Source organism: Xiphophorus hellerii, chromosome 24 (assembly GCF_003331165.1).
Source record: "Xiphophorus hellerii strain 12219 chromosome 24, Xiphophorus_hellerii-4.1, whole genome shotgun sequence".
In the NCBI taxonomy this organism is placed as follows: Eukaryota; Metazoa; Chordata; class Actinopteri; order Cyprinodontiformes; family Poeciliidae; genus Xiphophorus; species Xiphophorus hellerii.
The window spans coordinates 1802557-1829119 of NC_045695.1; the positions used below are offsets into that span (position 1 = coordinate 1802557).

General features: G+C 37.1%; 1 long non-coding RNA gene across 1 annotated transcript; it reads right to left on the bottom strand.

The window, feature by feature from the left end:
- Window positions 1-8869: 8869 nt before the first annotated feature.
- Window positions 8870-25454, bottom strand: LOC116715490 (uncharacterized). The gene is made up of 3 exons (XR_004338183.1): window positions 25442-25454; window positions 24846-24847; window positions 8870-8942 (listed from the first exon to the last, which is right to left on the bottom strand). It is a non-coding gene; the product is annotated as an uncharacterized LOC116715490 (long non-coding RNA).
- Between the last annotated feature and the right edge of the window lie 1109 nt (window positions 25455-26563).

Genomic DNA, 26563 nt, shown 5'->3' on the forward strand with positions numbered 1-26563 from the left:
CGTCACTATGGTTTTCCTCTCTCCTTATGTATGTATGTGTACGTAGCTGCAGCACAACCAATCAAATTAACAGGATTTGGACGTTTAAAAAAACACGGCAAAGCTACAGAGCTCAGGGAACGAAATACGAAATAACCGCTCAATATGCTTCCGCGAGTAATTTCTTTTGGCTACGTAGGTTATGAACTTTCGACTAAAAAACGAACTGCAACTTGTAAAACATGCAAGAAGAGAATATCGGATGGAGATGCCACGACGTCCAACTTTGTCCGGCATTTGAAGCTTCACAAAGATCGGTAGGTGGCACTTTTCTTTTGCTGTAAGATAGTTGACTTTAGCTAACTTCGTGTTAGCATGTGTACTCCGGGTTAAATTGGTGATGATTTACCATAAATCCGGTCCTTCAAATGCCTCCACAAATAATGTGCACCGTGTTAGCTCAGGAAGCCGGTGGATAGTGAGCGGGGCTCCGGAACAGAAAGCAGATTCTGGACCTGAACACAGGGAACAGAGTCTCTCTGTCCCATCATGATGATGAGCCGGGTCTAGTATCATCTAAGGATGGTTGGTGTATTTGAAGACATCTACGTTGGGAAATTATATTGACAATATATTGTTTACTGCAGTCAGTGCATTAAGTCAACTGTTTTTGACTTAATGCACTGACCGGCGTGACTGTCACATGTCGCACAGAACCCATTTCCAAGTAGTATAGCTTTGCTGGGAAAAAAAAAAAAAGACCAAATACAGTGACTGTCCCAAATAAATTTTGTGTTTAGAATATCTGTCCCATATTTACGGAGGACTGAAACTAACATACTTAGAAATAAAAGCAGAAAAATAAATGCACCAGACCTTCCTGAGTTTACTTGTGATAACTTCATTTATACTTATTTCATTTTTTGAAAACTATGATTGTTGTAGTGTTGATGTTTATTTATGAATAGAAGGAGTAAACTGAAGTCAAATGTAATTCATGAATGGCTGTAATTTATTTTCTGACATCTGTTTACTTCTGACAGATTTGAAGAATACCAGATGAATAAGAGGATCACAAATGAACCTCAAATACATATTTTAAAAAGAACAAATGGTCTAATATTTGAATTTTATGTATAATTGCAAATTATTAAAAAAAAAAAAAAAACGACTCGAAATGACTTGAAATTAAAGATTCCTGACTTGAGACTTGACTCGACTTTGCCTGTCTTTACTTGAGACTTGACTCGGACTTGAGGACAGAGACTTGAGACTTACTTGAGACTTGCAACACAGTGACTTGGTCACACCTCTGGTAGGAACTTTCAAAATGTTATGGTTGTGAAGGTCCACAATGTTTTTCTTTCTTAGAAGAAAACCAGCAGCAAAATAAAAGAAGCATATTTAGCTTTGTGCCAAATCAGAAATATTAAAATTTTCTATGTATTGACTTTGAGCTAAGGAGCTGTGTGTGAATAGATCTGAATAATGTCACTCAACATGACAGCTTCAAAAAATAGTGATATTCAAGATATTACAAAATAACTTAATATTTAACATCAGTTTGATGAGGTGAAAATCACAGGCAACACAGCTAAACTGCAACATTTGAAAGGCAAATGTTACCTCTTAAAATAGGGACATCAACAGAAAAAACACATAGTTTGACAGATGGAGTGAGCCCAAAGCAAAGATATATTTAACATCAATACAACACAAACCTGACAAAACTGTCAACCATGAAAGGAAAATACTCAAAGCTTTGTGATTCTTATACGTCTCTGAATGGCACTCAGGTCACTTCAGGTTCTTTGTAAATGCAACAAGAAGAAATCAAACTTGAGAGATGATTTTACAAGTTCAAATCTTGTCCAAAACCAGCAGGTTAAGAAAAGCTTCTGCTGATCACTTCATGACAGAGATGATAAAGATTGAACTGCTGCACAAAGAGACATTTTTAACAGTCTGGTTCCTCTGGCTTATACAATATGCTCAGCATCCTTAAGGTGGAATTGAATCAATTTGTCAATAAAATCCCCAATAGAGAACAAATGAATACAAATAGAATGTGAGGGAAGAGACTGGCATTGCAATTTGTACACTCTGTGTGAATACATCTTCATATTTGTTTGCTTTGCTCCAAGCTGCAGACCATACCTGAGGTGTCCTCCAGGACTCCAGGTTCTTCCAGGTGGCAGAACCATGGAAAGCTTGTTTCCTAAAAATGGAAACAACTTTTCCATTTTTAGCAATTTGCTTGTTTGCTTTCCATTGGTTGGAAAGCAAACAAGCGAAGCTGCCGATGGGGCGGAGAGGTAATAGGTAAATCATCGCATGAATCTCTGAGAGAAATCAAACCAACAGTTGCCACAGACAGAAAGCAGTCACTGAAAGTAGTTGTGCAGGAACCATGCCTCCTTCATCCTTCAAGTCCTCAAGGATTACTGAGTTTACTTGCTATCTGACCTCCTCCTGAATAACAGGATTTGTCACTTCCCAAGAAAGGGTTTTGTAGCCAAAGGACCTGAGCAGCTTGCAGTTATGGATTAGACCACGAGCTACTGGTGTACCAAATATCCTCATGTCGGATATAAAACCATCTACCTAACTGAAACTTAGCTAAAAGTGCAACAAAAACAAAAGAAATATCCAAAACTTGCAAGGTAGGCAATGTGTTTTATATGATTTGGATCTCAAATGACAATCACAACCTAGTTTAAACTATTTTTATTTAGAAACAAAAGAATATACAAACTGGTTGGAAGACGCGTCTTTTTTTTTTTTCTTCTCAGACATTGAGGGGGAGATAGACAGAGAGAGAGAGAGGCAGCAGAAACAGGAAGCATGGCAAAACCAGGAAATGTAGAATTTCTGGAAGAGAGGTGGTTTCCCCCGAAATCCTCTTTGGAGACCCAGATCTTCAAGGGGCAGTATTTTGCAAAAAATAAAAATAAAATAATTAGTTTTATATCTTACAATGTTGCCTTTATTCTTCCATGCATATTTGAGAAATCCATTAACCATTCAGCTTTGTAAAACACTTGGGGTTTTTCCCTGAGCAGCCCTCCCAGAGTCTCTCCCACTCAACTCCTTCAGACTAGCCAGCAGCAATTAGCAAACACTTGGTGGAACTGCTGAGCTTATTATATGAGCTACTTCTCAGTGCAACTCTGATAAAAAATATATTGTTAAAGGGTTAATAGATCAGCCATGTTATGATGATTTCTTGAAGGCGGAGTTTCAAAAAGAGCAGGAGTTTTTAAAGAGACAGAGGTCCAATTTTAAAACGTTAAATTACAAAGTAAATTTCTTTTAAGCATACTGCATTTTTCTAACTGAAGGTAGCATAGTTACTTGACTGTACCATAAAATGTCACTATGTGACTAGAAAACACATTATACTGCCCTTTTAAACAATTTGGATCTTCTTAGAAAAAACGGAGGAAAAGTTTGGGTTCCTTTCCTGGGAATTGATTCACCACAGGACCGCACAGAGGAAATAACTGTACACTGAAACCAGGGAGGATGTTACATTGTGTAGAAAGTCCAGGTTTATACACACTAGTCCAATGTTTAGATATCACCAAGGGCAACGGGGGGATGGGTTAGTCCTTAGCCCACTGATAGTAATGATACAGTCTGTTGTGTTTTTGTAGTAAAATATTTATAAGTTTAAGTTAGACATGATAACAGATCTTGTAGAAACAGCTGAATGTGATTAAAATAGTAAACCAACTACAAACATAACAAGATTCAAAATGAATGTCAAGATTTGAGTTTTTTGTGTGTTTATTTTGAGTTCTCTGTGCTGTCCGGTTCTCCCCTTGATTGTTCCCAGGTGTGTCTCGTTTCCTTGATTACCCTCTGTGTATTTAACTCCACCTGTTTTCCTTGTTCCTTGTCGGGTCCTTGTCTTGCTGTCGATTCAGTCGTCAGTCGTTTGTTGTTGTGTGCTGCCTACTCTGTCCTTCGTTACCCTGTTGCTACCAGTGCTGAGCCTTCGCATTCTGCTCTGCTGTGCTGCCAGGATTTTGGACTATTTGGATCTGTTTTTGTACCATCATTCTTCATTAAACCATCACTATTCCTCTTACCTGGGTCTACAGCGTCTGCCTCGCCACCTTTACACCCGCACCTCATGACAATGAAAAATAAAAATTATAACTCTATGACATCATTTCAAGTATTCCACTTTGTGATGGATTGATTATACCACGTTGCCATGCTGATATAGGAGCCATCACCATGACAACTCCATTTGATGTTGGAAACCACATGGCAACTGTAATTTCTAGGCCATCTTGAGAAAAGGAAACATTTTCCTCAGAAGTGTATTTCAAAAACCACTTTAAGGTTAAACAAAAAAAAAACATCTTCAAGTATAAAATAGTGGAGGTTATCAGAAGAGTCAGAATAACATGGAACAAGTTAGCCTCTTTAAGCGGCAGAGCTGGCTGATGAAACATACAGTGTGAGGCGGACATGTGCAGTTGTTCTTCATGTAGCTGCTCTCAACCGATTGTTCCTGAGAAAATACCTCTGATTATCCCTGTCAGGGTCTGATTTTGCTGCACTCTGATCAAAGAAGTTTTTGTGGGAGCTGTCATAATCTGTGAATCACAGGCTGCAGGGCCAACGTCTGAGGTTCGTCCACGGCAAAGGGGAACCGCAGGCAAACACGGCCTCGTCACATCCCATCTTCAGCTCAATCCATTAACTTTTAATCTGGAGTGGAGTGGAAAGTCGTCGCGGCGGAGTGCCGCGTGTTCTGCGTTCTGCCTCTCCTCTGATCTCCTCATAAAAATGTATCATTTCAGCTGTCACTTTGGGAGAACTAGAGGACAATTTTAATGTATTCCAGAGGAATTAGAATGCATGAAATGCCGACAAGAGCAGGAGCCACAAGCACTTTAATTGTAATGCCTTTCCCCCCAGGAATAATTCAACACAATAGAAGCTCTCTGTTCTGTTTTTAGCTCTGATGAATCATATTTACCAAAAGTCACAGTTTTTTCCTCTACAATCAATCAACATTTAGAGTACTGAGACTGTGTGCCAGAACCTGCAGAAATGAGAGTAATTCTCAGAGAATGTTCTTGCTGATGTTACCTGGTTTACGTGGTTCTACACTTTTAGAACAGGATTCCAACATCCTGGAAAAGTTTAGAAATCCATGAGCCTTGGATTCCTTGTATGTGAGGTCTGAATAATTATGGAAAAATAAAATAATTCCCATTCTACTGTCATTACTTTAATTTAACTTTGTTTTCTTCCTTCCTTGTTTCTACCCTACAATCCCCTTTATCCATCTTTATATCCTTCCTCTTCTGTTCTCTCCTGTGTATTCTCTCATTCCAACTTTCACACTAGATTCAATACTTATGTTCCTTCTTCTACCACTCTGGATCTCTCTTCATTGCCAGATTGTAGTGGTAACCATGGTGAAATTTCAACCACACTTTTTCTTATCTTGTGTTTCTCAACTCATCATCTCAGCAGGATTAACAGCCTTTTTTCTCTTGATGACCTCACTCTGCTTATCCGATGCTCAGCTAGCTGTCCATTCTCCACTGATCCAACCAACAAGTTTCACTGTGAGATGCTGAATAAAGACCAATATCAGCTTAACATTTCTAAATCAAACACTGCAGCACACACTCTCATCTTCCTTTCCTCACCGACATCTTTTAACCACCAACTGTTAGAGGATCAACTTACCTTAATATTTCTAACACTGGTCTGGTTGGGGAGCTTGTGAACAAGAGCTTGAACCAGTAGAATTTCCTGGACACCTATTTGTCTCGACTTCACCAGTTACAAAAATTACTTATCAGTTTGAGGTTATAGTTGGTCATGCCTGCAGTAGTTGTACATCTATAATCAGGGATTTTAGCAGGACAAGGCTGTCTTAATTAGTAAATTAGTGAAGGATATCAGGTGGTTTAGATCAGAGCCGTATGCAGGAGCATATGATAAAAACATAGGACAGCTTTGATAAAAACATCTGTTGTTTAGATAACTTCTTTTCATGGTTTTATCATTTTGAACTTTTTGTGTATTAATACAAGACTGAAGTGTTCACCAGAGTAAGTAATGCTTTTCATTATTTGCTTTTTATCGCCATGGATACCACAGGTTGTGGTTTGTGGGGATTTAACTGTTACCATATGTTGTGTTGATCTTTGAAAGAGCTTCAAGGTTAAAGTGGAGAGCTTGATTTCCAGTAAAGTTTTGCCCTTCAGCTCTCATGTTGTGAATTCCAGGTATTAGAACTGTTCAAGGTCCAAATGTGGGATGATTTCCATCAGGAAATGGTAAGAGGTTTAGTTAAAACAAAAAGATTGTAGCCAAGTTTCCATCTAGAGCTGCACATTTATATATTGACCTGTAGGAGGAAGCTGCAGTACCCAAAGCGTGCCCACCCACAGGTGGGATTTGAATTCGTGACTTTTTTGCTGCAGGGCAACAATAGCTGCATTTCCAATGACCTTATAATTGTGCAATTTGAAACTTTGAAAATTGAGTCAATTGTTTGATAAAAGTTTTGAGCTAGGATGAGGTGGGGGGTTTTGGTCGCATCGAAGTTGTTATACCGCAACTGCAAAATTGTGCTTTTTAGACATTAGTGGAGCATTGACAAAGTTTTGCTCATATTTGTAAAGTAAATGTAACTAAATTAACCAACCGTGTCAGTGTGCAGCAAAATTCACAATAATTTGTACCAAATGAAATAGAAAGCATGTAAAATGTCAGGATAGACAAATAAATTAAGAAATGCCTTTTAAATGGATTATTTAGTGTTCAGTTGTGCAATATCTCCTCTCAGATATCCACGTCACCATCTACATTTCACATTTCTGTACATTCACCACTTCTGGGCCAATTTGAAAAAAAAAATAAAACTTGAAGAAAAAAACAACAATTTCAAAGTATTGTGTCTTACAGAATTTGATATGTTGGGTTTATGTTGCTGGTTGACTTTTTTGATGAATAAATTGCTGCAACAGAAGCAGCTTATTCCATGTTCACTCCTTTAAAAACCTGAAGTGTTCTGGAGCAGACTTGGAGCCTCTTTAGAAAAGCCAGACTAAATGAAATGTCAGCTTAACGGCTGCCTGCTGGACGCTTAGGGTAGATCCAGCACGCTGTTTCCACAGGCAGCACATGCTGGGATGTCACTTACCAGTAGGCAGAAGGAGAAGCTCCCAGAAGATCGGCCTGTCCAGGTAATAAAGGGCTGTGACATTCAGCACTTCCAAAGCAAGGAGCACTTTCTCTTAAATGAAAGAGAAATTGAACGCCTGGAAAGCCACAGAGGAGAATCACTCAGAGTGGAGGGTAGGGGAAAGAAGGTTTTACAAAACTTTCCTGTTACATGAGTGGAACAAAAACCACTGGCGTATAAACTGGATGAGATACAGTAGATGAAGGAGTGCTCAATGTCTGAAATATGTAAATGTGGTCCACAAAAATACCTGTGTTAGAGACACGGAACTAGAACTTTGTGTTTAGTCCAGCGAGTCAAACTGAGAAATGACAACAACAACTAACTAATATTTCTATGAATGGTAACATTATTGGTCAAACTTGTGCTGAATAGTAAATCAAGATTTTCCAGGTCTTTCTACTGAATCTTGCAAACTGAAGATGGGTTTTATTTAGTAAATGTTGGACAAATCTATTTGGACTCTAGTTTCTGGAAATGTCCAGGACTGATGTGGTAGAGATCAGAGGAATTTATTTTACATGCTGTAATTAAAAAATGAGCTAATGAATCTCTCCAGGCATAAAGGTTTCAGAGAGGTTAGACTGAGAGGACATATTCAGAATTACAATATGCCTGAAATCACAGGGAGTTATTATAAAATCTTTGTAAACAGAAATACTTTAAGTGAGATATAGAGACCATGGTTTGACATTTTTAGAATAACTATAACTTTTTGAGAATACTTTACTATTAGCATTTTCCTTCACTTGCAATCATAAGTGACATTCGTTTCAAGACTTCAACACTTAACATGTTTCTGCTTGATGATAGACAATGTATGTCTGATGAAAGTTTCAAAAAATCTTCCCAAGAGAGAGAGCAGAAAGTTGAAAATACCTGCAGAGACGCTGCGGTGCTGCAGAAGACCAGTTGGCTTGTTTGTAAAGAAGCAGCCAGAAGACAATTCAGCCCTCATTATCCATTTTCAGCATTTAGCCATAGTCTGCTGTGTTTCACGAGGAATTAGACAGCCACCGCCATTAAAGACATCGTGGAAAAACAGCCACTTACAGATGCTGCCATTACCTAAAGTCAAAAAGAGCTGAGAGACCATTCATTACTGGACTCATGGGGGCTTTTATCTTTTAAAGTTGGGGGGAATATATATATATATATATATATATATATATATATATATATACATTAAAATTTTTGCAGTACCTTGGGCTATGTTCAGTGAAAAATAACAAAACTAACCCTTAACGTTTCTAAATGTGTCAAGAAAAATACTCTAATATAAAGCTAATGAAAGCCAGAAAAAAAACTTTTCTTGAGGAGTAGCTCAATAAAATTAGTGAGAAACTTGCATTTATTTCCTTATTAGATCAGGAAAATATTGTAAAAAGTCCCCTGAATTTTATAACCTCCTCAAACTGTTTTACAGTTTAACTTTTTAACTTCAAAACTCTTGCATGTTATCCAATGAGTCCATGAGGACACTGTGTCCACATGACAGTTATGTTCAGAGACAATTTAAACAGGGCATTATGAAAAATAACATTTTTTTAGAGAGACTATGAGGTTATTGGTTATTTAATGGTTATTTAAGGTTGTGCAGGTATATTTCCTGAACTGTCATGCTGTAGATATCACAAGCTGTCAACTTACATATTCATGCAAAACTTTCTTTATATTTTGCTAATGTCAAAAAACACAATTTCACAATTGCCATGTTTCTATTGAATAAGAAACACAACTAGAGTCACATGTGAATAAGTTTGTTCACATGATAAGTCATTAAGAAACATAACTTACATTAGCTTTGTACTCTTCTCATGTAGAGGTGAGAATTCAAACACAATTTTATTGTTTCATTGTTAGGAGCCAAAATGGTTGATGGGGTCAAGATGGAAAGGTATTAAAAAATAGTGTTGATGTGTTGGTGCCTGTATGATTTTTGTTTTGTTAATTATGACCAAACATATTTTCTTTGGTCTCATCCTTTCACAAGACATAATTTATGAGTCTTGAATTTCCCAGGGATGCAATTTTTATTTCTCCTGACACCCGTTTCATCTAAACCAGACGTCTAGTCTGGATCCAACTGGCATGTCATTAACTTTAACATTTAACATTCCAGCTGAACCTTAAGGAGCTCTTGGTTTTTTTTTGTTTTTGTTTTTTTCAGTCTTTTGAACATTGCATCTCTGATCTTGCAGAGAATACACTGAGTTAAATACTTTTCCACTTGTCTGCTGCCGACTGTTTGGAAATAAAATGATTATGAGCAACAATGCCTTCTCATAACCTTCATTCTTGGCATTGTGGTTTTACAAAATGGGGAAGCCTCTTCTGACTGGAATGTGTTATGTTTTCGTGAACTTATTGTGAGAAGTAAACATTTTCAAATTTTGTGAAAGTCATCTTTACTTTGTCCTTCTCCTGGGATTAAATGAGGACTCATAGTAAAAAAAACAATTTTTTTGTCACTTTTATCTAAAGCCTCTTAAACATCAGTCATAAACACTAACTCAGCATATTCTAATTGTTTTCCTATCAATATGGCATTTTCCTGTCTGTTCAGGCATATAATCTCCATGACAGGTTTAGTCCACTGGCTGCATTCCATTTATGTTCTGCTACCAAATCTAAACAAACAATAGTGTTGTTTTTTTTTCTTTAATATTTCAGAACATCATGTCAAGTGTCAGGACTTGCTTTCAGTGTCAGCAAAGTGACAGAGTTTCTAATTGAGGGTGAAATTCCAACTGGTCAGAGAGACAAATGAGCTCCATCCAAAGCAATTTTGTGCATAAAAGATAATGGCTTTGAAATGTGGGGAAGCTTTTGGTTTCCATGGTAATGGGACATTCTGTTGCTTCTCAACACTAAAACTAGAAAACAGGTCATCCAAAATGTGCTTACTGTTTGAGAAATGAGTGGGAAAAAATATCAGAAACTTTAAAAATGTAAGCTAATATTTATGATTTTAGACTCAAAGTTGATCATTTTATTGTTTAACCAAGAAGCCCTAAAAATATGGAAACTATAAAAATTCTGATTTTTTTTTAATGGCAACAGGAATTAAATTCACCTTTCTTTGAATCGGATTCTTCTCTGTCATCAATTTAACAGCAGAAGCAAATAATCTGAATGAATAGTTTTCAAAAACTACCCCATTCTAACCACAACATAACTCGCAAAATAACATATAATTGTGAAGTGGAAGGAAAACAAGGTTTAGATTTGATCATTTTTCTAACAAACTGAAGTTGCCACCACCATGTTTTGTTATTGTTGCTCAGTATTAATAATTTTTCATGTGGAGTGATTTGTTCGTACACCAGACAGCTGCGTTTTGGTCCCATCTGATCAAAGCACCTCGTTCTACATGGCAAACAACTTTTTATTTTTATTTTCTACTTTCTCATAAAGACCAGAGATGTGGAGTTCACAACCTGTGGTTATCCCATCAGCAGGTTCTTCTACCTGAGCTCAGGAATAAAAAGCCTAAGTACAAGTATTTTTAGTAAAAACCATTGATAGCAACATATAATTTTCCCTTCATGTAACATTTGTGCACTAGTTAGAATTGGTCTATCACATTAAATACTGTGTATTGTGTTTTATGATTCTCTCTTTCTGTGAAGACGACAAGAAGTAGCAGGAGGATGATTATCACATGAACAAACTTTCTCACATTTCATCTTAATTGTGTTTCTTATTTATTGGAAACACATAAACTGTGAAAATGTGTTTTTTTGTTTTCTTTTTACTTTAGTGGAATACTGACATTTGTAATGGAAATGAACTACTGTCTGGGATTCTTCAACCACCATTTGTTGAAAATTAACCAATTTCATCTTGTTGGTTTACTCTGGTAAGATTGAAATTTTCAACTTGCCAATCAAGCCAAGATTTTACATATACAAGTGTTCTTCTAGACCAATCAATGTCTCTAGAAAGTAAGTCAGGAGAACCTGTAGAAAACTGTTATCATTTGAAAAATATCTTCAAGCTAAGGACGTTGGGGTCAAACCATAAGCTTGAGATGATTGTTTACACTTCTATTAGTAATTAATGGCTTCCTCTTAAGCCATTAATTACCTTCAACTATGCTACTCAACACTTAAGGTCAAAAACTCCAACTCAAACCCTCGGGTTCTGGAACCAGGATCTAATCATAGTCCCCAAAACTGGATAGGAACAAATCTTCCAGACTGTTTGACATTGACTGTGGAACAACCTTCATCTTTTCTTACATTGTCTTCAGACACATTTTAAAAGCTGCTGAAGACATTATTATTATTAGAACATGCTATTCCTTAAGATCTTCTTTTTAAGGATTTGGGGTTTTTTACTTTCTTCTTGTCTTTTATTCGTGCTCTTATCAAGTTTTGATCTTTGTATTCTCTTTGTAAAACCCTTTTTATCCTTGAATGTTGCTGTATAACTAAACTTTTCTTACTTAAAGCCTCTAAATCTTACTTGTACCAATTAACCTAATTTGAAAGTTTTTTAAATGATTTAAGTTGCAACTGTGTGTCAGTTGGGCTTGATCTGTCAGAAAGCCTGAGACATAAACTTACATCACCTAATGTGCTGAGAAAATGTTGATATTTGAACTGTGTTGTCAGAAATTTAACTATTTGATCTTGAAAACATCGTAGAGTCAGCTGTGGATTCACCGATTGGTCAAAGCTGAAGTTGAGATCTGCTTCAGCTATATGAGACCTGAATGGCTTTTAGATTGATCTCTGAAAATCATCAAGTGGATCTGAAAAAACACTTGGAAATGAATTGGCCTTCCACAATAAATTATTGCTTCTGTAGATAAAGTAGCAGTTTTCGATATTTATGACATTAGCTGAACGTATTTTTGGCTTTGGCTCAGTGAAATTGGTGAGTAACACAGAATATTCAGGGATCTGAGTTCTTGTTGGGTCATTGATTCAATTAATTAACTTAAAACAGAAAAAGAAGACAAACCAAAGAACCAAACAAAACAACCAAATTCCTCCTGGGTCTTTTCACAGGTTGTTTGAAGATACTTGGATAGTGAGTTATAACATTTAATTTTCCTTTGGGGTAAAAGAGTTGGTTTTTTTAGTTCAACTGAATTGAATTGTATTGAATTCAATTCAATTCAGTTGAACTGTGTTGCTGGAGATAGGGATGGCAGGGTTTCCCTTGTGTACTTGTTACACTGGTGACCCAATCATAGAAGTTTTTAAAAAATGAACTAATGTAGATTGCTTTTGCAGCGTAGAAGAAAATTCAGAAATGCAAACCTTTAATTGAAAAGTTCTAGATAAATTTAGTATGAAGGATGGTCTAAAGATCTTCTGATGTGATTTTCTACATTAAAATCACATCAGATACACTATAAATGCTCATCAATCAAAACAAAATCTTAAAGACAGCTTATGATCAATACATATTTTGTGGAAAATACACTAAAAATATGCAAGAAGAATCCTTTCATCCTTATTAATCGTCCACATACATATCTTGCAAACCCTTTGACCTACATTTTCTTAATTTTACCAGTCTGTGCTGTGTAAAAGAGATGAATTATAAATCCTGGCACTCTATATGAAACCTAAGGCTTTATGCGATGCCTGCTGAGGGCACCTCTAAATAAATCCTCCTGAGACTCAAACGAAATATGTGAGAACTGCAGCTCATCCCTCATTATTGATATGTAGAAGGTCCTACAGGCTTTCTGTCCTCCCATCCTGTGATACTGCTGTCAGCTTTTCTTTACATTTGATATGTATGTGATGCAGAGGGAATAGCAGCCTCACAGAGGAGAATACGAGACTGCATCTGTCTTCTCCTGCAAGAAACCTGCACTGTATCCGTTTCCTTACATCAAATCTCTATGCATGTCTCAAAAAGCATGACAAATATAAGTCTATTGACTGCTACAACTTTAAATAAAGGAGGCCTTTTGCTTAGTTGAATTAATTAGCGCTTCTTGCATCAGTTACTGCTTTTCAAAGAGGCAGAGAAAAACTTTTCGTTTTACGCGAGCGAAAATCAAAGCACTGTTTTGATTACTCAAACATCAATAATAGTTTAAAGAGCAGAATCCCCTCGCTAATCAGCATGCTGGTGTCACCTTAACTCTGACTGAAGAATGTGACTGTGGGTGTGAAGTCTCTTGTACTAATGAGAGTATTGCTCAATGAAAGCTCTTGATGTTTCTCTGAGCCTCGTAATACAGAATCACTCACATCGTCCCACCATGGGTTGGTAATGTCTTTAAAGGACCAGTGTGTGTTTTCCAGCCGCATAATTCCATTTAATACCACAATCAAGTAACTATGTTAACTTCAGTTGTTATAAAAATGCTATGTTTATCAAATATGGCATAAAAGAAATTTGACTTTGTGATTTAGAGCCTTGAAATTGGGCTTCCGCCTCTTTAAGAAACTCCTGTTTGAAGATCCCAAGGCCCTGCCAGATCCAAATTCTAAAATTTGGATCTGATTTGTTGCGTATCCAAATGTTGCCAGGACAGAGAGATGTGAATGGAAAAAAACATGAAGAAAACACACAGGAACCAGGGGGAGATCAGCAGTGAGAAAAAGAAACCAAACAGCTTGAATATGTGGAGTTGCAATTATAACATGAAAATCAGGTGTACAACATCAGAATGCTGAGTGTAGCATGTTCCCAGTGTGTGTTTGCATGTTTGTGCCTAGGCATGCTAGTAGGCATGCTAGTCGTTAACCTTTCCAATGATCAGTGCTAAAGCCAACCTATCTGTGCTAATGGACAGCAAAAGAAGAAGGCTGTCCAATCAGTGATCATCCTCATCATGCTAGTCATTAGCCTCTCCAGTGGTAACACAGAAGAATAGGCCTGTTCTGGCCTCTCAGTCATTGGTCCAAGCCTATCAATAATCAGATTATTAGCCAGCCTGTTGATATTTTGGGGATGAGTGTACCAATAATCCATACACAGTCTTTTAGTACCCTTAAATAATCAAATAGTTATAAGATAACTTGATCAGAAAGTCATTGTGGTTGTTAATGCAGAGTTCATTGAATATTCATCAGTGCAGACAAAGAGTCTCATGTGACTAAAATATGCCATTATTGCTGCCACATCAGAGCACTAGTTATATTTCATAGAAGTTGATAATATGTGAGATATATCGTGCATGTCAGAGGTGTAATGCTCATCCAAAATAGTGAAAAATGTGGTGAACAAAATCTGCTTAGGTTCTGATCAAACATTATTAGATTCTTTCTTCTTCTATTGTCGTTCCATTGCTCTCTAATTAGTTTCAACTTGGCCATGTGCTCATGATCTGCTACAGATCCATCTAAAGCACACAAACACATTTTATCCACACGACTCTCAGGGAGATCAAAGGTGATAAGTCAGTAGATTGGTACAATGACATTTGTTAACTCCGAAACATAAAAATGAAATTGCCGATAAGCAATTTGGCAGATAAGGAATGTAATTTGGAATGCTAAGCTACAAGGCGGTCCTCTAGCTGAAGCTTCCATTGATAACACTCTGCCCTATGATTACCTACTTTGCAGAAAGTATATAAATGCACATATCTTAGAGAAAAGATGTACAATTACAGAATAAGAAAAGCTGCTCTGTGTAAATGGATGAATGAGAAACTGGCTGTACAGAGATTTTTTAAGGCAGAGCATTAACTGAGACTCTTTTCACCTGAAAAACCTTCCTGCCAAAGATGGAGTATTGATAACCTATGATATACATTACGATAAATTCTTAAGTACATGCTGAAGCAGGGTGCAGAAGACAGGACATAGGACATAAGACATTTTAAAACGGACACCTGGAATTCCTTTGTTTTTCTCAAATACACCATGCTCAAGTTACCCAGTAATATTCTTAGCATCACCGTTATTCCCTGCAGGGCATGTTGTGTACACAAAAGTAATCAATAGGTCTGATGATGCTAAGACAAATCTAGATTTGCTTAAGTGCATGACAATTAAATATGGTGTTAAGACACATTTACAAAGTAATAAACTTTGAAGAAAGTTATTAGTTAGAAAATAATCAATACCAACCTCAATAATCTTCTTACATCTTGAATGATTTTGATTAACCTCATTTATTTGGTCCAGTTTCAATGGTAATGTCCAAGCCTGATTTCTGCCAGACCTGAAGAATCAAGAAATCTCAGAAGGTTTCAAAAAGCAACACGTCATCAGATAACAACAAAAACAATGGCAGGTCAGTTTAACACAATTTCTCATAAAACATACATGTGTTGCATGAGGACTTTGTTCATGGGAGATGTAGACAGGTTACTAACAATAAGGTGGAAGCTAAGGGTCAAAGAACCGCACATCCATCAGATGATATGCTAAAATCACAGCGCCTTACAGTGGCCTGGCATGACAACTACAGCTGACTCAAGCTGTCTTAGTGGCACAGTCTAAACGTGGAACTTTCTCCCAATCAACATCCGAAAATGCCGTCAGTTTCTGGGCAGTGGTCTCAAGGAACATCAGTGTGTAAGGGCAACAAAGATATTTCTAAGGCTTTGGAGATAAGTGTGAGAATCAGATAAGTCTCACATGTATCAATAACATCTTAATGGCCTTCCAGACTTTTGGGAAACTATTCTTTGATCTAAACAAACGTAAGTCTTCGTGGTGTGTTGTTTCTCTAATGCTGAATGACTTGCAGCTGATGGAACCACGACTTGAATCTCTAGATGTAATGTAGAGATTTAATAATAATAATAATAATAATAATAATAATAGTATATGAAATACTTACTTGAAAAGTGCATTTTTATTTACTAGGGTACATCTGTGCCCCCAAAACCTCATAATAAATACATTCATAGGCTGAAACACAATTTGGGAAAATGACCCCACAGTCAAACAAAGCATTAAAGAGTGTGTAATCTCTTTACACCTGACTGTCAAATACTCCCGCTAAGCTTGTTAAATTAGTCTGGTTAAACATTCTTAAGAGTCAAACTTTCTTTGCTCAGGGTCTTGAGAATTCCTCTCTCACGCCTTCAAATCCACAGGGGGAAGCAGGGCATTACTCTTGAAGGTGTAAAAGCTTGTTTCCCACCACAGTGCACAGCAAATGGACACTCTAAGGTGAGTTGTGTGCCTGAAGTGACTGCTAACCAGACTGCTCACAACTGCAACCCAACAACAACCAGCCAGGACTCAAAGTTTATCTCAGCGTGCGCAGAGCCTCACCTTAAACATTTTGTTGTGTCTTAAGATTCATAACTTCTAATAGGGAACATCAGAAACCCCTAAGAAAGGAAGTGGTAGATAGCCTTGGGAGGAGGCATTATTACTTTTGCTGAGTCATGAATAATGGATCAAGTTGCTGCACATTCTTTGGATGATAACTAACCACATCAGCATGCAAGGGGGGAGGCTGAAAACAGAAGAAAGAGAAGCAAAAAGAAAGGGATAGCATCTTTCACAGGAACATGTGCATGACACAGCACCAGCCCAAACCCAGTCGTCCCTCCCCGGCTGTGACACCACCATCCTCCTACACTTACTAAATCCATTTTGTTGTTTGCAAATCCATCCACCTTGATGAAACGTGTTTTCGCAGTAGGCTTTGGTTGGTGATGTGGGGGATCGCTATAGCAACAGTGACAGTGAGATTTATTTGGGTTTTTTTCCATGTTGGCCGTAAAATCAGACTGCTATCCCTGGCATGGATGGATATCGGTAACATCTCTCAGGTAAGTGATTGTATTATGGCAGCTGAAGGGACTAAAGCACATCTATTTCAGGGTGCCGCTCTTTTGAATCGCTTAGAGAGCTGAATATCAAGTAGAACAAGAAAACGGCAGACAAGAAAACTGCAGAACAATAGCTCCCCCACCAGACCAGAGGTGGTACTGCAAGTGCTTGCTTCAAAATCTCCTAGAACTGCTGATGGTTTAAGGCAGAGGTGTCAAACTCCAGTCCTCAAGGGCCGCTGTCCTGCAACTTTTAGATGTGTCTCTGCTGCACCACCTGAATAGAATAATTAGGTCATTAGCAGGACTCTGGAGAACTGATCTACACAAGGAGGAGGTAATGAAGCCATTTCATTCCAGCATTTTTGTACCTATGGCACATCTAAAAACTGCAGTACAGCGGCCCTTCAGGACTGGAGTTTGACACCTGTGGTTTAAGGAGACACACCTACGCATCAGATGTAAACTGTACTTCACGTCCCCACAGATTACACACTCAGTAAAAACAGGCAGCCTTAACACACACAAACACTTCCTCACAATCACGAGCCTTTTTTCTCTCTCTTTTCCTAATATGGGCATCAATAGTAAAAATAAAGACATTGTAGCAGAAAATAGAGGCCTGCCTCCTGCCGGCTCCCTCATTCTAGTAACTATTGTCTGGCCCTCTTGAAGGATAAAGCACCAGCAAACTGTGGCTGGATGAATGGATGTTGATACAATAGCCCACAGCGGTTTGAGGAAAGCTTTTTCCAAGTAAAAGCAATGTTGTTACTCTGGCAATAACTCAAATTAAACATTGCTGCCTTTTGACCTTTAACAGGTCCTTTACAATCCTAACTCATTTGTCCTGGAGGATATTTTCAGCACATTCAATGTTTGTGTATTTATGGAGGAGCAAGTCTGTATTTTGACATGTGCAGTTTAACATTTGAACATCCCTTCTTTGGTTTTTGGACACATCAAGTCAATATGCAAAGCTTAAAATGTGAATAAAAAACTGAGTAAAACCCTCAGTGAGAAAAATGCCATCTGTTTTTGCTGAATGGCAGCAAAACCTGCTGCCATTCTAGATTCTAGATCTATAATGGCAGCAGAACTTGCTGCTATTTTAGATTGAGTCTAAATTTGAGTCTAACATCAATCCAGTTGAAGTTAATCTACTTTTTCTAGTAAGAAGGTCCTCCTGCTCACCACTAGTCCAAAGACGGTGGTTTGTCCAAAAGAAGTTCTCCATAAAGCCATCTTACGATTCCCACTGGATGCTCCATGAGTTTCTGAACCAGTGACTCCACAAGGAATCTAAAGGTTGCTGACAGCTTGAGGAGACTAGGCATCTTAATCCACTAGATGCTTGAAAAGTTCATGAAATTTTAAATGTTCCTTTGGTTGCTAAAGAACATGTCAGTGAAGTCTAAAGGGATTTCTATCCAAGATTTAAATCAAGAATCCAAAGTATAAATGGAATATTTTGCTTTGCTGTGAAATATTTCACCAGCAAATCCAACACTGTTGAATTCAAACTGTAACTATGGTGATAACCATAAACACCCAATGTACATATTAGAAGTAAAAACCAAATGAATCAGTTTTAAAGACATCTAATATATCCACATTTCTTTTCTGCAAAAGACCAGCTGCTTGACTTTCATGATTTAGTGGTCTAACCTTTCCAGGTCAGACCCACAAAGGAATAGAAATAAGTGAGAAAAATGCCATCTGTATTCTGCTCAGTGTGCTTGACTGAAGCTGCTGCCGTCTGACAGACCAATGTCAACATTTATTACGTTTGAATGTCATCTAAAGGAACACTTATTAGATAAGACAGCAGCTTCATAACAATGCAGTTATAGTTTTATTGACTTTTTTATATATATTTTCAGAGTGGATGTATGAGCTCCAGTGAGATGGTAGCTCTATAGGCGACAGTATTCTCATTTTACAGCAATCTAGGAACAGACATTGTTGATTAGATAGTGAAAGGTGCATTGTGAATTTCACACACACACATAAAACAGGTGAAATATATTTGCATTTCTTCTTATTGAGTGTTACAACAATTTGCGTTGCAACTTTAGTAGCTTGAATTATTTCTTATTCATCCACATTAGGTCTGACTATAATCTGGACCTGCTTCCTTTTGTATGATCAATTCTCTGGAAAATGTCTGATGCTTTTCTGCATTGAAGAAAGAGTCATGTGCACTGAAATGAAATATAAAGTCACGACTGCACCAGAACAGACATGTGATTTCATCAGTGTTATTGCTACAGTGAATTTAGATCATCGCTTTGGAATCAGGTATAACAAACACCAAATGAGTTACAAAGCAGAAATACTATTTCTCAGCCCTCTGTGCATTCTAATAAGCTTTAGGGCTTTGAGTATTCTCTTTGTGTCCAAGACAACTTTTAACAAATGCTGGAGATAATTGTGCAGACTTCCCTTTTCTGCATTTTCAGGCCAGCTGTGATCAATGGAACTATTGAGAACATTCCATTTTGACCAGAGGCCCAAACAAAACAAGAGAAGAGCTCATCAGTCTCTGGATGTTTCTTTTCTTATTGATCATTCTTTACTAAAGGTGCTCTCAGGGGACTTGCGATGTGACTGAATGCAGTGATTGAGCTTTAAAACAGAGCAACAAAACCTGTTAGCAGCTTGTATGACATGCAAATTACAAAGAACATGGCATGTGTCTGCTTTGAGATCTGTGTATCCTGCAGAATACAAGAGAATGGTGTCAAAATACAGAACACAGGAAACAGGAATAGGACTGAACATATGTGATTCTTGTTAATTTGTTTAAAATAATCAGGAATCTTTCACTGAAGCTACATGACAACTGAGAACAAATTTATATATTTAAATAAATAGTGGTAGTGGACTAGTTGAAGCAAAATAACTCTACGGAATTTTCCTCATGTCAATGAGAGCCGATTTTAAGACTTTATAACGTCAATCACATGACGTTACTACTGGTAGAAAAGACAAAGAAGATGGCGGATGGTGCTGCATGTTTTAAAGAATCTCTGGCCTCCTGTAGGTTAACATGAAGCAGGAACTCACAGAAAATTCCTTATGAAATATATTTTTGTTGTTTTACTGATGCTTTGGTTAGACTTTATTTTGATTTGTAGGCAGAAGCAGCAGCGTGAAAACTGTACACGGCACATGGGCAAGTTAGAAAATGCATCAAAGCTGAGGATGATCAAAAGAGACTTTGGATTTTCTTAACCAAAGATGGATTCTCCGTTTTATTTTTGGAACCACACATGAATATTTAATGAATCTGAACAACCCATATATTCAGAAGGCAGCCTTTTAACTTGGAGCACACTTTGAAAACCAACTGGAAATAAAAGCCATCTGGTGCTTTGTTATATTATTGCTGAAAGACAGCATGTTTTATTACTTTTATAATTTTTTTGTTATTGGATTAAAGATAACCAGTTTATTTTTCTACGAAGAGAGCTAATACATCAGGATTCATATTCCAGATATTTTATTTTGGTTTCCTTTGATAAAAAATTCTACCAACTGACTTTCTGCTATGAGTTATTTCTAGATCTGACTAATAAAGTCATTATCCATGTTTACTACATTCACTGCTTAACATTCTTATATCCATTTTTTTCATATTTTTCCACATTTCAGTTACAAATGTAAATTTATTTTACATGAATATTTTGTGACAGACCAACTCAAAGTGGAGGCTAATTATGACAATGCAAAAAAAAAAATGCTCCAGGTATTTTTTAAAACTCTGGATGCAGTTTGACAGAGGTCTGCCTATTTTATAGAGAAGAATTGGGAAAGAGAAGACAAATATTCTTAAATTGAATACAAGCTAACATTATTCCAGAAATGTTCCTGTGACCCTGAGAAAGAATGGATGAGACTCTTACAGTTTGTATTGATGAACCCAGCCAGAGGCTCAGGTTCAGAACTCTGCTGTGTTTTGGTTTGATGGGAGCTTGTCCAATTACAAGGACACCACAAAACTTTCTGCCCATTTCTTCACCTTCTGCAGAAACCTATCAAGTTTCTATTGTGTGTACATGCGATACGCAACACAGTTTTTTCTCTTCTTCTTCTCCCCGCTGTCTGAGCATCCGGGGAAAGAATCACAATTATTGTTTTTCCTCCTTTGTCCTCCTGAAGGATATCCAATTTTGCCTTCTGTAAATAGTTTGTCCTCCATCTTCCAGAGGAGACCCACTAAAATTAGAGAATTGCCCAGAGACTGCGAGCTCGGTGCTGTTGTGCTTTCACACATATGCTTCAGAAAACTGCTGTGACTCTTCAACCGAACCTCAGTCTCAGTCTCTACTCTGATGACATTTAATCAACATTTCTGTAAGAGACTCTTGTCAGAGAGTTGGTAATGTTCTGCTTGTGCTATTTTGCCACACTTCATTTTTTTCAGAATATCAAACTAATTTTAATCCAGCAAACATGAGTAGTTAATGCAAACAGCAGTTTGTACTTTCACTTATTAAGGCAAAAAAATGCATCAGAACTATTTGTGAATATACACTGTCTGACCTCCCATACTCTTTAAAAATCATGAGCTAACCATTATTAGCAACATTTTTGTGGTTCAACGTCTAATTAATACCTGATCTGTGGAAACAAGTAAATTATTTAAATGGAAGATGTATTTATAAAAAGCTTCATTTGCTATTCTAAAAGAATTTCAGAACAGATGAGAACTAAAATCAATGACATCAGTCTGGAAACGGTTACAGCAGTCATGTTTCCACGATGAGGACAAAGGTTCAAAGGTCAGAGTCATTGCTGACTCAAAAGAACACAAAGGTTTGTCTCACATTTTCCATAAACCTACTTCTTAAAAAGAACATCGTACCCACAGTCAAACATGGTGGTGGTAATGTGATGGTGTGTGACGGTGGCTCAGTGTGTGACCTTAAGCTCAATAATAATTTGGTTACAGAACAATGAATCAAAACACAAGTTATGAGTTCATACTTCCAAGCCCTCTCAGGTTATCTTTCTCTGCTACTAAAATCAGATTAATGATCTAAGTCACATCAAAGTGTGACAAAAAGCAAAACTAGAATAAATGTTACCTTTTCGGATCTGAAGTGATGTGGCAATACATGTTTGTCCCTTGCTGATGTGATTGCACTAAAGGTCTTTCACTAGGCCATCACATTCGCTCTCACTGATGTCACTTTTTGTTCAGGTGTTCTTTTCTTTGACTCCATATGTAACTACATTGTCTTTTTTCCAGCCTAATGCAAATCTTTTCTCTGTCTTGCCTCTGGTTCCTTTTTTAAACACTTGTAATAAATCTTTCAGCAGATTTATTATGTGTTTGACCTTGTGGAGTCATTCTAACAGTATATTTGGGGTTTGCTTTATCTTCCGTCTCAGTAGCATTAGGCTTTAATTACAAGGCCTAAACTGGCAGCAGTGAAATCTCTCTCCACCTTGTTTCTACTCCAACACATAAACATGTAGCTCACTCCTGACTCTGAACTTTGATATTTCTTTTCTTTCTAATCTTGCTCCAAATGTTGACTTTGAAATTTTTAATTAAACTTAATTTACTTTAACTGTGAATTTGTAAGCCCTCTGAGAGCTTTACAAAATGCATTCGCATCAGAAACCCCAGTGCTAAAAGACACACACTTGCAAAAAAATTAACCCCTTCAATTTTCTACGCATTTTGTGATATTCCACTTTCACGATTTATTGGGTGTTGTTTTGATTTTATGTTTGAGACCAGCATAAAACAGAGAATTAGTGTAAAGTAGAAGGAAAATTATTAATAATTGTGATATTCATTGTTATTCAGCCAGAGGTCAGTTTATCACCTCCCACTTGGATTTCTGTTGGCTTTTGAAAAGTGCCCATTTCAACACAACACAGTGACAGAGACTCTATCAAAATATGGAAAGCCTGTCTGATGAAGGACATTGTCAAAGAGAATAACATCCTTCTCCTTCCTCTGATCTAAAGTCCACTGCATACCTTTCAGGATGAATGGCAAAGAAGATTATGAAAAAAAAATTCAGTTTTTAACCATGGACGACCACTTTCACCAAACTGGCTGATTCTAAATCAGCTATAGTTTGATTTTTTTTTTGTTTTTGGGGGTCTTCGAGGTCTCTGGTCTTATGCCTGTTTCTTTTTTATACATCCAATAACTGAGCTTACAACTTAGTTCAGATCCAGTTGTGTGACAGATCCAGTTGTCACACTCCTTCTCTTGACACAAGGAGTATTGGAATAATTATGTTTTGTTATCATTCTTGTTTTGTTATCATTCTTACATAAGTAGTTACCAGTTTGTTTTTCATTTAAAGGTTTAGTATTCACACCCCAGAGAGGAGGAATTTGTTAAACCGTGTGAAAGACAAAACTTGCTTTTTCTCTAAACCTTGAAGCTGCAGCTGTTTCTTATCTTGGGATACTCCTTAAACTGCTTGTGTGTAGAATGTAGTTCTTCCTTGTTTAGAATTGGCCTCCCTTGATTTATTACCTCCACATTTCACTCTTGACTCCCTTCTTTCTCCTGCTTAATAAAAAGACAGGCTCTGCTACAGGAAATCAGAACGCATGGTAAACACCTTGGAGAAGTGGTTTGCTATGTTTTCTCCTTCAGAAGTTTGGTTGAAAACTCATAAAAGTTGTCTGTGGTTACTTATAAAATAAAATACCTATCATGTCCCACCAACTAAAAGGAGCCATGATGAAGTGGTCATTACTGGTAATTAATTTCCCTTCTTAAAGATCATAATATAGCCAGACATATTTTGCAGAATATCCCAAACATCAGAAGAATTTTCCACAGTTATGTATTAACATTTTGCTCCTACTGTAAATAGAGAGAAATGCATGCATGAATGACCAGATTATTCCATAGAAACAAATGTTCTGCATTAAAAACAAAAGCCACTATACAACTTCCACAGATTAAGGAAGTTTTTCTCGCTTAAACTTGTAATCCACAGCAGGTACTGTCACAGTTCAAAATGCATTATCCTCCCTCCATTATTTCAGAAGCTAACACCCGTCGTTTTCCCTCTGATTTCTCACAGTGTGCAAAACACCTAATCTACTTTAGGCTGTAGAAGAATACGGGCTATGGTAAAGAAGCTGTAAATTTGTGCTGACATACTAGGAAACCCGGGCAAAAGCAAGATGCAGAGAATTCCGATGGTGGAAGGTCCACCATAGGGAAATAAATGCTGACTGAAGAGGAAGAACTGCATCCCAGGGATCCTGCTTTAGGAGAGAAAATGATAAAGTAGGGCTAGTAATAAAAGTGCACACAGCTTTATTATTTGTGTTATTAAATTATGAGACTTTGAAATGTTCAGGGACTTTGGTTCCATTGTAGATTTTTGGTTTAAAATAGTAGATGGGGTTATGGTCAGTTCTACACTGTGTCAGGAGATACAGGAAATCCTTCCTGCCACAGGCCATCTCACTGTACAATAAAAGCTAAATCATTGTTCTGCACTAATCAGTCCAATTTTGCACAACTGCACTGTGGCACACTTACTGTACATATATTTACATATACATACTGTATCTGCATTTTTGGAATCTTTGCAAGGACTGCTTTAAGTTGCTTTTTATATTGACAGCATGTTATATTTTATTTTTATTTTGTCTACAATTGCTACTCAGTGGTGGTTGTTATTGTGTCTTGTCTCTATGCTGTAACTGCGAAATAATTTCCCTGCTGGGATGAATAAAGTAATTCTATTCTATTCTATTCTATTCTATTCTATTAAGAAACTTGAACCTTCATTTTGTCTCAGATCTTTGGTTGATACTGAATTCAAAATTGAATTAGGCTATTTTTTCCAGGTTTTTATTGGTCAGCAGCTCATCCTATTCTTGGTACATTATTGTCAAGAGGATGCGACTGTTAATTTAATTTGGTACTTCTAAAATACTTTAGAAGTACCAAAAGGCCTATTTATCTCTGCAGCAACTAAATGAGCTTTTAAATCTAATTTAGTGGTGAAAACCTTTCATCTTGTGCAGGTAGAATAGATGTTATTTCTTTGACACCTACTAAGACCAAGACCAGTCTGGATGCATATTTTCATGTTTGCTTCTCTCTATTCTGCCTTCCAAAATACTCTGATTCTTTATGGAATAACAAACTTACAATTACCTTAAAAATCATATTAGAATGCAGCCTGCACTGACATAATGTGATGAGATATTGCTGGAGATACGGGTGAATAACATTCACCCGTATTATTGTGCAATATAAGCACGATAATTGTTGATTAGTTTATGAATAAGAGAAGACATAAACTATGTCTTCAAGACAGCTCTTAAGCAGGGCCCAGAGCTGCCTTGTTTACTTCCGGTGTTTAAAGGCCGGGAGCCCTGCCTGTCCAAATGTAGTTCCAGCTGATATAATAGACATTCAGCAGTCCTCTAACCGCTTCCTGTTCACCGAGGTGGGACTGAAACACGGTAGGTTGTCCTTGGAGACATTTTACTGACTGCTCCTTTAGCTTCCCTACAAAATAAAAACACTCACCGTAGTTTGAACGAAGAATACCATCAATGTGGAGGATGCTGAAACCTACACTGGCAACAGCAAAGCAAGAACAAGTCTACTCTGAGGTGTTTTGAGTTACTTGCAGATTTTGATTCTAAGCAAAATCTGGACATCAAAAAAGAAATGAAGAAAAAATGGCTTTTTGAATGTTGGCACTCAGAAAACGAGATTGCAGAGAAATCAGTTCTGAAAGTTCCTACCCAACTTTTCTCCCCTAACCTGCTCTTGGGAATATTCATTTACATTACTTAGCAATAACAGTAAATTAATATTACAATTCTACAAAATACAACTACAGTATATGTTCTTGCAGAAAAAAAATGTTATGTATTTTCATAAAATGCAACATTTTAAAATATAAATGTCAAATACCTTTGTTGTTCTTAACTGCAAGTGCGTCCATTAATAAAATATTAGGTCTATTTGTAATTTAGAAGCATAAGTAAAAAAGATAGACTTGAGTTGCTTTGGCAGAAACAAAAATCCTCTTCTGCACCATTTAACATAAAACATTATCTACCAATTTCTATTAGTTGTATTTATGCATTGTATTTACTTGCCAAATAAATTATTGAAATTAAAATAACAATAGCTGTTGACATGTGTGTGCAGAGCATCATAAGCAAGCTAAGTCACATTAAAAAAATCGAGCCATTCAAAATCAGATTGCTCACGAACGTCACATCAATACTGTCTGCAGGTACTTGACTTATCTAAAAATATATATTTTTAGAGGTATTCAGACTTTGATCCATTTTCCAAAGGCTGTGAGCTTCTGCTTTGTTATGGAGTCATGTAAGAACCCTGAACTCTTGTGGGAATACTCCATGGAACACACTGGAAGGTTCCTCAGCAGTCCTGAGAACGGCGTGATGTTCCCTCAAATAAGAGGAAGAAAACAATAAATCTAACATGTTCAACAGTGTTTTCTTTCAGCCCAAAGGATGCCCGACATAAATAATAATTTTATTTTAAGTGTTATCGGTGCAGTTAGTAGGTGAAGGCATGGTGCTCACCGCCTCATCACCATTATATCACACTTAGCAGAGCCACAGCAGTGGTCAGGCAGACCTAGCTCTACATG